This window comes from Antechinus flavipes, chromosome 3, assembly GCF_016432865.1.
Source record: "Antechinus flavipes isolate AdamAnt ecotype Samford, QLD, Australia chromosome 3, AdamAnt_v2, whole genome shotgun sequence".
Taxonomy (NCBI): Eukaryota; Metazoa; Chordata; class Mammalia; order Dasyuromorphia; family Dasyuridae; genus Antechinus; species Antechinus flavipes.
The window spans coordinates 20,800,576-20,816,757 of record NC_067400.1 but is presented as its reverse complement, the minus strand read 5'-3'; positions in this window follow the sequence as shown (position 1 = coordinate 20,816,757).

Sequence of the window (16,182 nt, the reverse complement as noted above, 5' to 3'; positions counted from 1 at the left end):
TTAAAAACTTAAAAGCAAATGGCATCCTAGTTTTAATGATCATTACTAAGATTGTGACAATATGCCATAAATATCAGTATCATCAATTAATTTGATAACCAGCTATATGAAAATAAGTATCTTTCTAATAATTTTGTTTTTAGGAAAATTATTTATAAGCATATATATTTTGCATTTTCAATGAAAAAGCCAGAGTTCATAATTAAGTAACATTTAAAAAAGTATAAAGGCATTAATGAAATGAGTTGTGAGCTAACTATATCATACTGATACAATCATTACATGCATAATACATAATCAGTGTGACATAAGGAAAAATTGAATAAAAATATTGTATGAAAATAATCCCAGCTACTTTTCTTTCTTAAACGTAGATGGTTAGTGCTGGTTAGCCTAATTATGAGAATAAATGCTTCAGACATATACATTTTGAATATGTTATTCATCTAATTAATAGATGATTTGCTTAAAATAATGTTAGCATTTAACCAAATATAGAATTATTGGTGGTTCCTTGCACTCTAAATCTTACTCTTTTGGAAATATGAAAGTTATTCATTTAGTTGTCAAAACAAGCAATTTTTCTTAATTTAAATAAATATAATTATCATTTAGTTCTACCATTTATATAAAAGGATGTTAAGATTTTTCAATGGAGACACTGTAGAACTCACAGTGAGACGTAGTGCTGAATTTAATTTAAATCTTGTTCTTATCTAAAGTTGAGAAATATCTAAGAGCAAGATCCATTTAATCTTTTCAGATTCATCCTAATGCCAACCTCACTCCCATTCTGGAATCTAAAGTCAACACATGCCATGCTTCCTTGTGATAATTTATTATACTCCCATGTGCTCTGCAACTCTCTCCATTGCTTTCATGACACTTACCAACTCTGCATTTTTATTGTCTACATTTCCAGCCCTGCTTCTAAAAAGTCAAAAAACAAAGGATCGAAAAAAAGAATGAGAATACAGAAACCTTGGAATTGGGAAAACTTATCCCATACAAATGTCAGCTATTACATAAAATGTATTCAGTCATTGCTGTCTCTCCATCCTATCCAATTCTTTCTGTCTTAACTCCTGGCTTAACTCTCTCTCTCAATGTATTTTTCAAAAGAGTCTGTTCTTATCTTTCTGCCTGTCTCTCTTTCCATTTACTTCTGTGGTCAGTGCTAACATGTTGCAGATGCCTCTGGAATGCACATTTACAATGATATCCAATCCCATCTCTGCTTCTTATTTTTTGTAGACAAGATACTTCATTTTCTGGGTCTGTTTTCTTATCTATAAAAAGAGGGATTTGCTCTAGATTCTCTTATTTAGATGTGCTCATGTTTTTGGTTTCCCAAACAAGAAACAGAATCTCTAGAATACCACTTGGGTAGCTAGATGGCACAGTGGTTAGAATGTCAGGTCTTATTTGGAAGATAAGAAGACATATCTTCCTGAATTCTGATTTGGTCTCAGACACTTACTAGCTGTGTGACTCTGAGAAAGTCACTTAGCCCAGTTTCTCAACTATTAAATGAACTAGCAAAGAAAATGACAAAGCACTGAGGTATATCTGCCAAGAAAAAACCTAAAGGGCTTATGAAAAGTAGGACATGACCAAAATGATTGAAAACCAACAAAATATCATTTATTTTCACAATCAGTTTATTTTATTTCATGTCCCCAAATGATATAAAAATATTATAAAAGAAGGTGACTATTTCCAAGTTAGTCCATCAGTCGCTAAACTAAATTCATTAATGAAAGAAGACAATATACAAAAGATTAAAAAGGTAAGAAGACTGATGGTCCAGACAGGAGGAGATTGTGAATAGGAAATGGAAGTCTGAGGTATAAGAGTAGTACAGGCAAATAAGAAATGAAATGTTTGAACAGACACCCTTCCTTAAAATGAGATTTTAGAGCTCATGCCTTCACCCACTAATCAGAGAAGGAGAGTAATGATGATGTGGAGTACTAAGTATGGTCTAGGTTATTGAGGTTATCTTCCTCGACCTCCTCATCATCATCATCATCATTGTCTTTTCTTTTCATTTTTCTTTTCCAAACGTGGATCTAAGTCTTGCTAACAACCTTTCTCTGACTATGCTCATATATCTTTGATCACTTTCTCATTCTGTTTTCTCTCAGTATTTATGCACTAGGAGAGCTCACTTTGGACTCTACTGATTGGCATTTTTGGAACGGTTGCTTTCTGAATGATAGTCTTCTCAAGTATCCAGGCTTTGTCACTCAACAGATTGTTTCCTGGAGGGCAAAATTTCTACCTACTGTTTCCTTTGTTGAGTCTAGTTTTGTAGAGAGCTCATCAAGCAGCCAACTTTTATTAAACACTGGGGGCTGTCTAGTAAACATCATTTCTAATTCTTGCTGCCTGCAAATTTATTATTTAGCTCTTTGATTTCCATGTGACACAAATATGATTCACCATGGTGTGTCCAGTCAGGGATGGGGAGGGTGGTGGAATTCCCCAATAGTTTCTTTCAAAAGAAGGTCTAATGCATAATCCTGCCCTCCAGGATGGAAAACTAACAAATTTCTTGCCTATATTCTGCATATCATTTTAAATACTTACATGTGAACTGAAGCTTGGGTTAGATCATTGATCCATCACCTCTTACACATAGATACACTAAATGATGTATAATGGATTGAGTACCTGTGGAAAGTAATGTTCTTCATTTAGACTTTTGTCCTGATCAACAAGGAAAAGCTCAGGAAAAAAGAGGATTCAAAAGAGTTTGTTATAAGTACATCAAGGAAGCAACATATTGATGAATTGATCAGTGAGGGTCATCAATGACTTCAAGGTGGTGCCAACTTTTATAAATAACTTTAACACAATTTAGATAAGTCCACTTGAACAAGAGGCTGGATCTTTGCATCTCAGTTGATCTCCAAAGTAAAAAAAAAACATGATAATTTGCAGGAAGGGGTACAAAGTACACAGATAGGGGACTGGCGCCAAAGAGAACGTAAAGAAAAAATTTGCATACATGGTGTCATGTTTCCCAACACTAATTGACAGGCAAGTTATCGGGTCAACATAACTTTCAGTCTACTTTGGAATCAAGAAAAAGGTTTGGAGTCTCCAACATTAGCAAGTGATTTGGCCACAGATTAGTCATAAAACCTTTCTAAAATTCAGTATCTTTATCTATAAGTTAGGAATAATATAATCTATTTGTAAGTATTTTCTAAATCTTAAAATGCTTCCATCAATTCTACTCTACTTTTGACTATTTGTTGTTTTTGAAAGTTGTCAATGGATCTTTTTTTCTTTCATCAGAAAGGTTATTGAAGGAGGGAGTTGGGAGAGGAAGAAGACAGCCATCTTGATCTTGTAGAATAACCAAAAATACAGCCTAAGAATATAATTGGTGCTTTCCAGAAACTTCTGCGTAACATTCCACTATTTTTAAGGAGAAAGGAAATCACTTTGTTTTCTCTTTTACAACGTTCTACATAAGTCTACATAAGATTAAACATTTGTTAGCTAAATCAAGTTGAAGGACATAATATTCTTTCTTGGAGCTCATGATATATTGAGAGTTCTGAAACACTTTCATTTCACCCAGGGGTATTATAATTCCCTGTTATAGACTGATGAAATTAACTAACATTTGAGCAACATTTGAAAGTTTATAAAATGCTTTACTTATACTTCCTTATTTGATTTTCACAAAAAATCTTCAGGTGCCAGTATTATTCATCTCACCCTTTTATATATGAAGAAACTGAAGTTGAAAGATGTTAAATGTTTTGCCCAGGGTAAGACAGCTACTAAGTGTTCAAGGTAAGAATTATACCCAGATACTCTTAAAGCAACTCCAGAAATTTATCTACTATATTCCCAAATAAATATGTTCACAAAAGATTGACTCTCTTATCCTTCCCTGTAGTTTAGGGATTTCTGGGGACCTCCAGATTTGTAAAGCTTCTAACTGCATCTGACAAACAAACAAAAAAATCTGGTATCCCTCAAGATTCTGTATTTTTTCATTTCTTCATGTGCAATAAAGTATCTCCTAGTTGGTCAATATAGAAATTGGACATTTTCCTTTTTTTTTTCCCATATTGGAACAATAAAAACTTTCTTTCAGTTATCTTGCTATTAAAAAGGTCTTACTTTTAATAAAGAACTTTAACTGAGCAAAAAAAATCAATGTACCACAAATGTATGATAATATATAACTTATTTTATACATATTACTATCCCTTTTTCTGCCAGGAGAAGGAAGCATCTTGATGTCACCAACCATCTTCTAAAATTAAGATAGCATGTCTATGTAAATAATTTTTACTGCTTTTGTTTATTTCACTCAGCATCATTCCACTAAGTTTCTTTGAATTAGCAATATTTGCTATTTTTTAACAATGCAACAATATTTAATTATGCTTATATAACAAGATTTTAAAAAGACATTCAAAAACTTATGTTCCCCCATTTGGCTTTGTTACCACAAAAAGTGCTGCTACAAATATTTTTTTTTCTGTTAACCTCCTTAATAACAATAATGGTATAGTTTGGTTGAAGAGCCTAAAAGTTAATAATTTGGATGATATGAGTTCAATGTGTTTTCCAGAATTATTAAGGTAGGTCCCAGTTCTACTCGTAATGACTTTTGAACCTGTCTCCATTCTTTCAGCTTTTATAATTCCTTGGTCATCTTTTACAATGATATGAAAATAAAGTAAGATTAATTAGCTGTTTGATTAGATTATCTTGTGATATTACAGATTTGTAACCTTTTTCAAATACTTTTTGGTAGTTTGGGTTTCTTCTTTTGAAATTTTTTCTTTCATATACTTTTATCACATATGTATCAGAGAATTGTTCTTATACATTTGGAATGTTTGCCCATTTATGATTGATATAAGATCTTCATCAGATATAATTATGTTTATTTTGGGGTTTGCTATTGTCATTTTGCAGTCTTTTATATTTCTCATAGCCTTTAAATTTACCTGAATGCCTTTTTTATTATTCTAAATAGAGTCAGGAGACATGTCTTGCTGAACCTCTCTTCTTCTCAATCACTTTCTCTCCCTTGCCACTATGTAGTTTCAATATTGAGGGCCTGGGCATAATTAATGCATAAATATATTATAATTAGATGAAGAAATGTAGGAATAAGGAGATAAAAAAAGCAAAAGACCAGAATTGAAAATAGGAATCAAATTTTATTTACTTTTTGATTTAAATAAATTAATGGAAAATTAAAAGAAAAAGAACAAAAGAAAAGAAAGATGGAAAATAAAGTTATATGAAATAGATTTTCATTCCAATCTATACTAAGAGCCAGTATTAGTTGTCATTTATACAGAACCTTTTTAAGGACTGTAAATTTTATTTTGGAAAATGAAACAGCTTGTCCTGTGACAATCACAGGGGATAAGGATAGGGTGTCTCTCTCTTAGTCATTGTTATCAAGCAATGTTATAATAGGTTGATCTTTCTCCTGGAAAATGGTCATCTACCCGAGAGTAAGCAATTCTTCCAAAAGGGCTGAGGAATGGTCAATATGGTATTTTCTTTTTAACAAATCCAGGAAAAATGCCAGGAGCTGAGCAGAGAACTGTTCATAACTTTCATTGACCTGACCAAGGCTTTTGATAATGTTAATCGTGTGGCTTGCAGAAAATTACGACAAAATTTGGTTGTCTGGAGAAGTTCATCAGTCTTGTGTATCCATTTCACGACAGATGCTTCTACAGGTTCAAGCTAATGGATGAAACTCCTGCATTTTACCAGTCACCAGTGGAGTGAAGTAGGGTTGTATGTTTGCTTTCATGGCTTTTACCATGATGTAGTCAGACATCTTCAAGGAGGATAAAAACATAATCAGCTATCATATTATGGCAAATAATTTAACTTGAAGAGTCAAGACTAAAGTGAAGGGAGAGTTGGTACATGATGATAATTAGTACATGATAATTAGCATATGATTGAGCACTCAATGTTCTGAAGTTGAGGTGTAAAAAAGTATAGATTGATTCTTTATTGCTTATGTCAATTTTAGCTTAACAGTTAATACCAAGAAAACACAGATTCCCCACCAGTCAACAAGATACCATCCACATGCAGAACCATCAGTGACAGCAAATGAAGAAGTTTTGAATCCTGTGAATAAGTTCACTTACTTTGGCAATAACTTTCCAGGGATTTACACATAAATGTTGAGATTGAGACATGCATTGCTAGAGCTTGTTATGAGTTCAAATGTTGGAGTTCTTGTTCTTCTCAAAACACAGCTGATTTAGCTTAGAGCCCTCCGGATGACTCCAAATCCAAAGGTTCTGTCCTTCAGCCTCTGCCTCTGCTTTCTTCAGCCTCTGACCAACACAGAGATGGAATGAATCTCTTGTCTCCTTCACTTGGGGCTCAGCTAGCTTTCTGGTGAGTCTTTCAGACCAGCTTGGTCTCAGTGGGGGGCGTGCAGGAGCCCAGCCACCAACTACAGTGGTGTGAGATGAAGATGAATCTGGTTGTCCACTGAACTCTCCACTCGTAGCTTTATCCTTTGAAAACTCTTCTTCTGCCACCAGCCAGCCAAGTGGAATATATTCTGCCTTGCCTCGGATAGAGGGCTTCTGGCGTAATTCCACTGAAATCCGTCAAAGTGCTCTCTGCACCAGAGTCACTCCTCTCGAGTCCAGCTGAACTCTCCTCTGCAACCAGCCAGCCAAGAGGAAAAAATGTATTCTGTAATAGCATTCTCTCCTCATTGGCCTTATATCTGAATCTTCTGAGAGAATGGGATTATGGGTTTTCTCCCATAGTGCTCTCTGGCCCAAAGAGCTTTAAGGGAGGTGTGAACTCCCTTGAAGTTAGAAAGTTTACTTTGTGAAGCTGGCATACTTGTGAACTCCAATGAGTAAAGGTGTGAACACAAGCCTTGTATTAATTAGTTCTACTTAGTACCTTGTTTCAGGTTCTGCCCAAAACATCTTCTTGTAAGATTAGATCAACTCTAATTAGTTAGCAGTTTGTAAAGATTGCAACAAGAGCTAGTTCAATGTTTAGGAGGTTCCAAATGAAAGTGTGGGAAAGAAGAGTTCTCATGACTGCTAACCAAACTGAATGGCTCTACAGAACCATTTTTCTGACTTCATAGGAAAATTCTAAAGATCACCTGGCAAGATAAAGTATCGGTCATCAAGGCTCTTTCTCAAGGCAAACAACCAAGAATTAGAACTCTATGGCAGAAAGTGCAACTCCCATGGGCTGGTCACATCATTTAAATGCCAAATGTACATTTATCTAAAGGACTACTTTACAGAGAACTCACAAAAATCAAGCGCTGACATGAAAGTCAGAAGAAGTGATCCGACACTCTCAAAGTCTCTCCAAGGAACTTCGGAATCTCTTGTGTGATATGGAAAGCACTTGCAAAGAACTGCCCAGCATGCCATGCCCATATCAAAGAAGATGCTGTGTTCTGAATTACCACAGCTCAAAAGAAATGCGAGGTGTACAAATTTAGAGATCTATTCCCTCCAAAAGTTCAAGTGAACTATTGTGTCTGATCTGTCAGAGAGCCTTCCAAGACTATAATGATCAGCCATAGTCAGATACACTGTATCTTGACCCCAAAAAGAGTGATGCTATTTTGGGTCCTCTGAGAATGAAGGAAAAAAAGCAAGTAAATAAAAACAAAAACAGTGTTTGTTGTTTTATAATCATTCCATGACTATTTATTTCCTCCACTTTAAATTAAATTTTAAAAATAGCAAAAAATTTAAAAATGAATGCTCATTAATGAAGACAAATAACAGAATGAATGATCCATTACATTTCTTATATTTCACTTAAAGTTAAAGGCATTTTGTAGAACCATTAAATGTAGTTCACATTCTTACCTGACCTCTAATCAAAAGATTTCTGGACAAATAACTTTATTATTACCTTAGATCTTTCAGTTGTTGCATCTTTGTGATGTTGATGAGTAGTCTCTGAGTAAGGGAATAGCTGAAGGAAGCATTTCTCACTGGACCAACTGTGAGCAGCCACTTAGGAATGCCTGACTTCTCAAGCTCTTAAGGGAACTACTAGGACTGGAAGGCTCTATTTTTTCAAGAACATAATTTAGTAGTGATTTTTGGTAGAAATTCCCTTTCCTCTTTAGTAATATGTGATTTCCTCCTCAAAACAGAGGTAATTCCTAATTCTTCATGCTTGCTATCAGGAATCATTTACTCTGAAGATTTCTTTACATGAATTATCTCATTCAATCAGCATAACACTGAAAGGCTTATTTGTTTTGTTTTTTCAGATGTAGAGTGGAGGGAGATAGTAGAAGTAAATTTTCATAATTACTGCAAATTCCTGGTGTTATTTCCTCTATTAATTCAGATCTGCAACATTTCTCCAACATATAATTTTAAGGGACAACCTATGTGTCTCTGAAATATTGAGTGACTTGCCCATGATCACACAACTAGAATTTGTAAGAAGCATAGCTTGAACATGGAGTTTCAGACTGCAATGCTAATTACATGATCATCTATAATTCCTATAGACATATTATCAAATCCTTTTTATATATGGGTAAATTGAGGCTCAGGAAAATTAAGCAAATTGATCAACAAGTAGGTAATTTATGGAAATGACCCAAACACTTGAGTAAAAGATAGGAGTACTTGTCTCTATACTATACCGCCTGTAGCTTGTTTTAAAAGAAAGAATATTGGAAGTGTTGAAAGAACTTTGAAAGCCATCTGTCATTTAAAGAGGATATCCAATATATTTTTTTTCTCATTTCCCACATAGCTATAGTACTTTGGACTTCCTCATGCCCCACTTTGCTGGGTATACTTATTCTTCTCTTCCCTACCCTCAATAGATTATCCCACCATCTTTTCTCTTTGACTTAATAGAATATTTTTCATCAAATATTATTACTCTTTGTAATACATTTTAAGCATTGCATTAAATTGGTTGAAGTTAATAATTAGAGACTCAGTTGGGAGGAGTACTTTAAGGTTGTGATCATTCACATTCCCAGCCCACCCCCATCTCTACTTTTTATGAATTATTTTCCTCCATTAGATTATTAGCTCCTTGATGGCAGGTACCTGCCTTTACTTTTCCTTATACTCACCTTTAAGTGAATCACCTTAATGAATGTTCATTAACTAAACAACTGAGTTGGAATAGTTTATTTAAATTCAAAATTTCATTTTTTTTCATGAATCTAGCAAATCATCATAATTCTTTAGCCTTAGTTTTTCTTATCTAGTAAATGAAAGCGTGGCATTTAATAACTTCTAAGTTTCTTTTAAACACTAAATCTATGAAACTATGACTTAGGGATAATTTGTCTAGTCTTCTGGCTATGAATATCTTTTTTTTTTAATTCACCAAAAACTCCAGAACTCAAATAACACAATGTTTCATATTTTTAATTCCTTGTAACAGTTACTTGACCATAGAAGACCTGTAGGAACTTAACATTCACCCCATCCCACCACCTTTAGAAAAATAAAGTTAGAAGTTGCCCTTGAGAACCAGGAGCATTTAAGGCAACAGAAAATCTCTGTTTGTATCATCTCCTCCCTTTACCCAGAATGATTTTAAGTTAGACACCTTTGGAGCAACCGAAACCTCTCAAGCCACCAAGGTCCCATTAAGCAACTTACTTTGTAGTCTCAGCTATAAAACTTTGCCATTTAGACTAAACTCTTCTTGCTAACCCAAGTCCTTTGAGGCTAGAGTTGATACATTATTTTGACAACTTTGAGAAAACTCTTCATGTGGTGTGCTAAAGTATTGAGCTCATGCTTTCCTTCTCCACTGGCTAGAGAACTATATATCTTGACAATAGAACTGAGAGAATGAAAGAAAGAATTTAATCCCAAATGGAGTAAGAAATTCAGAAAATTGAACTCACGTGCAAGAGTCCTATAACTTTATTAATGTTGAATAAAAATTCAAATAACAAAAATAATATTTTTCCCTATTTTGGCAGAGAAAATTGCTGGGTGTCATCATTCTGAAAGAAATGAAGTAAAGGGATAACCAAAAAACAATGAGGAAGGTCATGATGGGCATGAACATGTTGCAATATATTACCAGTGAAATCCTGAGAAGACTTTTTATAAAGGACATAATCATACAAATATATCATGATTCCATATATATATATGTCTATATGTGTGTTATAGGCCAGAACTTGAAACAAGATGCTAAATCAGTGGAATTGATAGCAACAATAGTTACGTGATTTAGCATGGTACTTAACAGTTCTCTACTTCAGAAAATGCACTTAGTACTTACTATAGTTCTGCAAGATTCACACCTTTAAGAGAGCATATATAAGCTAGGAGCCTCAGCCAGGATTCAGTAGGGGAAATTCAGAAGCCAGAGAATGCAGGTGGGAGCTCAAGCTCTTGGAACCAAGGCCAGACTGAAAGGCTCTCCAGAAAGCTGCCCGGCCCCAGGAAGGAGATAATAAAGGATCTGGACTATAAGAAAACTAATCGGGCTCCAGGAAAGGAGGCAAGACTTTGAAGACAACAATAAAAGATTTGGACTTTAACACCTGGTTGCATTTGAGGTGATTACTGAACTGAAATGAAGGCTGCTCCCAGAGAGCCCAAGAAAACCCCAACAAGAGAACATTACATTTTAAAGAGAATATTACACATGTGTATATACATAAATATATCATCATCATTATTATCCTCATGTAAATATATGATAAAACAATAAGTCAATTGTAAATTAAATACTTATTCAGTGCCTACTTATATGCCAGGACCTGAGGAAACAAAGACAAAATCAAAACATCCCTTACTCTGAAGAAGGAACATTACATTTTAGGTAATAAAATAGCAGTCACATATATAGATTTTAGCAAAACACATTTTCACTAAAATTCTCCATTAAACCTTATTTTTCTTTTTCATTTAGGATTTTTTTCTTATTCTTTTTTTGGGTGAAACTATTCCTTTTAGCTCTACCTGGTTCCATTCAAGAATGAGAGTAAATAGTCTTCCTTCATATTTCTTAATTGAACTTCTTCAATCTGACTCTTCCCTTAATTTCTTAGCCCATCATACACACCTGCATTATTTTTGCCAAAGTCTTTATTCCTACTGTGTCTATATTAGCAAAAACTTTATTGTTCTTTCCTCCAAATGCTTTGTGTAGTTTTACGGACCCAAACAGAGCCCTTATATCCTACAACTGACTGAGATATATTAAAATAAGTTGAATGGAAGGAAGGGCTTTCTCTCCCAATATCCAGTTGGTAATTAAAATATGGCACTTGTATCAATCCTTCCCTGATTATTCCTGTCACAAAGTCTTTGTTGTCATTTATAGAGGTTACCTTCATGTCTAATTCTTTATAACCCTATTTGGGGTTTTCTTAGCAAAGACACTAAAGTATTTTGCAATTTCCTTCTCCAACTCATTTTACCGATGAGAAAACTGAAGTGATTTGCCTAGGGTCATATAATTAGTAAGTATCTGAAGTCAGATTTGAACTCTGTTCTTGACTCCAGTACCAACACTTTATGCACTACCACCTATATACCTTATGCAAAGATAGATAGATACAGATATGAATGTAGATAGAAATAGACATGTATGCAAGTTCTATTTGAATCCATTCATATATTACAAATGTCACATAAGTAAAATAATACTACTTTCTGAAGAAAACCAATTTTGCTTCATTTAGTTCATAGAAATCCTTAATATATTTCTTTTGTCATCCATATTTTTCTATTGATATTGAGATAATTTCACAATAAAGTATCATTAATTTTAGAAAATAGAAGAGAATGCTATTCATATGATATCACAGCAATAATCTTCCTTACAATTATACCTGTTTCTTTGTAATACTTACTTTCTAAAGTACAGAACAAACATTTAACCTTCCAGTGTTCTAAAGAGAGCTGAATCATCTGTTCTATTTGGTTTCATGCTAAAGCTTTCATCAATAATACTATTTATTGTAGTACATATTTCAAGATCACAATAAATTTCTTGAAGATAATTTTTTTCCTGTTTGAGAAAAGGATACAAAACACAAACCCTACAATTTTGATAATTGAAAATTGCCAATTATTTTGCAAAATGTTATTATGTTGAGAGTATTGCCTTTCTTGGGCTTTTAGTTAGCTATTGAATGAATACATTAGACACATTTGGATTTTAGTTGGGATTTTACATAGTTTGCATTTTAATTCTTTGGCTCTTGCAATTTTAATTTACACATAGCTTTATTTTAACAAATGTTATAATACCAACCTAAAAAAATTGATTGAAGTTAAGACTCATAGACCTTTTATTTAGTTGAAAGGGCACATTGATGTCATGCTCATTCACTCCTACTTTTTGGATAGTTACAATCATCTTTACATCTTCCATGACAAATGATCATATACCTTTTGATTGAACATTTCTAATCAAATAGTGATCACCTTCTTACAACAGAGCTTATTCTATTTTTGGAACAAATCTAGCTGTTATGTGCTTTCTATATTGAGCTAACATTTGCTTCTTTGTTAGTTAAAATCGCTGAATGTCAGACATCAAAATGAGATCTGGAAGCATTTAGTTCAACCTTTTCATTTAATTGATGAGGAAATTAAGGCTCAGAGAAGTGAAATAAGTTGCCAAAGAGCTAATGGGTGCTAATTAACAGAGCAAAGGTTTGAACCCAGATTACCTGACTCCAAATCCATTACTTTTCTCCATGTATAAGATTGCCTCATCTGTCTAAAAGAACTTCAGCTATTAGAAGACTGGTATAATTATCCCCTCTTTGCTTCATTTGTCATACAAGTTTACTCTATTACAAGCTTAACAGCGTCAGATCCTTTAATTATTTTTTATATGGCATGATTTTCAGACTCTTTTTTTCTTCCTTCCTTCCTTCTTTCCTTCCTTCCTTCCTTCCTTCCTTCCTTCCCTCCTTCCTTCCTTCCTTCTTTCCTTCCTTCCTTCCTTCCTTATTTCTTTCTTTCCTTCCTTCCTTTTTGTTAAACCTTTTTTTTCCCTAAAATATAGACATAGATAATTTTCAACATTGACCCTTGCAAAGTCTTGTGTTACAAATTCCCCCCAGCCTTCACCTCATCCCCTCCCTTAGGTGGCAAGTAATCTAATATATGTAAAATACATGCAATTCCTCTATACATATTTCCACAATTATCATGCTACCCAAAAAAATCAGATCAAAAAGGAAAAAAATGACAAAGAAAATAAAATGCAAACAAGCTATGTTGTGATTCATACTCAGTCCCCACAGTCCTCTCTTTGGGTATAAATGACTCTCTCCACCACAAGATCATTGGAACTGGCCTGAATTACCTTGCTTTCAGACCCATTATCATGTCAGTCATTAATCATCTAGATACATGTTATACTTTCACAGTGTTTTCTTTTCTATTATTTTCTTTCTTTCTATTATTTAAGAATAATAGCAATGAATAATAAAAGCAGCAATATCAATAACATCAATAACAACATTTATAAATAGTGCTTAAAAGTTTACAAAATACTTTATAAATATCTCACTTTACTTTCATAAGGATGACAGGAGATAAGGGAGTGGGTGGCGTGGGCAGAAAAGAACAGGGTAGATTGGGAGAACAAAAGTGTATACAGTGGAGAAAATAGGATGGAGGGAATATAGAGTTGGTTTTCATAACTGTTAATGTGAATGGAATGAACTCTTCCATAAAGGAGAAGCAAATAACAGAGTGGATTAAAAAACAGATTCCTACAAAATGCTGTTTAAAAGAAATACATTTGACACAGAGAGATACATACAGATTAAAGGTAAAAGGCTGGAACATGATTTATTATGCTTCAACTGAAGTAAAAGAAAAATAGGGGTAGCAATTCTGATCTCAGATAAAGCAAAAGTAAAAAAAAATAGTTCTTATTAAAAGAGATAAGGAGGGAAAATACATCTTAAGGGTACAATAAATAATGAAGTAGTAATTATATTAAATGATATTAAATATGCATATATCAAGTGGAAGAGCATACATGTTGAATATGTTAAAGTATATGTTAAATATAATATATGTATACATATTTATACAATTATCTTGTTGCACAAGAAAGATCAGATTTATAAAGAAGGTAAAAATAACCTGAGAAGAAAAAATCAAACAATAATATAAAGAGTGGAAATGTTATGTTATGGTCTACACTCATTTCCCTGTGTTCTTTCTCTGGATGTAACTAGTTCTATTCATTATAGATCAGTTGGAACTGATCTGGATCTTCTCATTGTTGAAGAGAGCCACGTCCATCAAAATTGATCATCATGTAGTACTATTGAAGTATATAATAGTTCTGTTGGTTCTGCTCATTTCACTTAGCATCAGTTCATGTATGTCTCTCCAAGCCTCACTGTATTAATCCTGCTAATGATTTCTTATAGAACAATAATATTCCATAATATTCATATGCCACAGTTTGTTCAACCGTTCTCCAATTGGTGGTCATCCTTCGATTTCCAGTTTCTAGCCACTACAAACAGGGCCACCACAAACATTTTTGCACATATAGGTCCCTTTTTCTTCTTTAATATTTCTTTGGGATTATGCCCAGTAGGAATATTGTTGGATCAAAGGGTATGCACAATTTGATAACTTTTTGAGTATAGTTCCAAATTGCTTTCCAGAATGATTGGATCCATTCACAACTCCACCAACAATGCATCAGTGTCCCAGTTTTCCCACATCTCCAACATTCGTCATTATCTTTTCCTGTCATCTTAGCCTATTTGACAGGTGTGTAGTGGTATCTCAGAGTTGTTTTAATTCGCATTTTTCTGATCAACAATGATTTGGAACACCTTTTCATATGACTAGAAATAGTTTTCATTTCTTCATTCAAAAATTGTCTGTTCATATCCTTTGACCATTTGTCAATTGGAGGATGACTTAATTTCTTATAAATTAGAGTCAGTTCTCTATATATTTTGGAGATGAGGCCTTTATCAGAACCTTTAGCTGTAAAAATGTTTTCCCAGTTTATTGTTTCCCATCTAATCCTGTCTGCATTAATTTTATTTGTACGAAAACTTTTTAACAATATAATTGAAATGTTCTATTTTGTGATCAATAATAACCTCTAGTTCTTCTCTGGTCATAAATTCCTTTTTCCTCCACAGGTCTGAGAGGTAAATGAGCCTATGTTCTTCTAATTTATTTATAATCTCATTTTTTATGCCTAGATCATAGACCATTTTGACCTTATCTTGGTATATGGTCTTAAGTATGGGTCAAAGCCTAGTTTCTACAACACTAATTTCCAATTTTCCCAGTAATTATTGTCAAAAAATAAATTCTTATCCCAAAAGCTGGGGTCTCTCAGTTTGTCAAACACTAGATTGCTATAGTTATTGACTGTTTTGTCCTGTGAACATAACCTATTCCTCTGATCAACTAGTCTATTTCTTAGCCAATACTAAATGGTTTTGGTGATCACTGCTTGATAACATAGTTTTAAATTTGGTACAACTAGGCCACCTTCATTTGATTTTTTTTTCATTAGTTCCCTTGAAATTCTTGATCTTTTGTTCTTCCAGATGAATTTTGTTATTATTTTTCTAGGTTATTAAAATAGTTTCTTGGAAGTCTGATTGGTATAGCACTAAATAAATAGATTAGCTTAGGTAGTATTGTCATCTTTATTATATTCACTCGGTTTATCCAAGAGCACATTTTTCCAGTTGTTTAGATCTGACTTTATTTGTGTGGAAAGTGTTTTGGAGTTTTGCTCATATAGTTTCTGACTTTCCCTTGGCAGATAGATCCCCAAATATTTTATACTATCAACAGTTATTTTAAATAGAGTTTCTCTTTGTATCTCTTGCTGTTGGATTTTGTTAGTGATGTATAAAAATGCTGATGATTTATGTGGATTTATTTTGTATCCTGCAACTTTGCTAAAGTTGTGAATTATTTCTAATAGCTTTTTAGTAGAATCTCTGGGGTTTTCTAAATATGCCATCATAATGTCTTTAAAGAGTGATAATTTGGTTTCCTTGCTACCTACTCTAATTCCTTTAATTTCTTTTTCATCTCTTATTGCCAAAGCTAGCATTTCTAATACAATATTGAATAGTAATAGTGAAAGTGGGCAATCTTGTTTCACTCTTGATTTTACTGAGAATAGTTTTGGCAG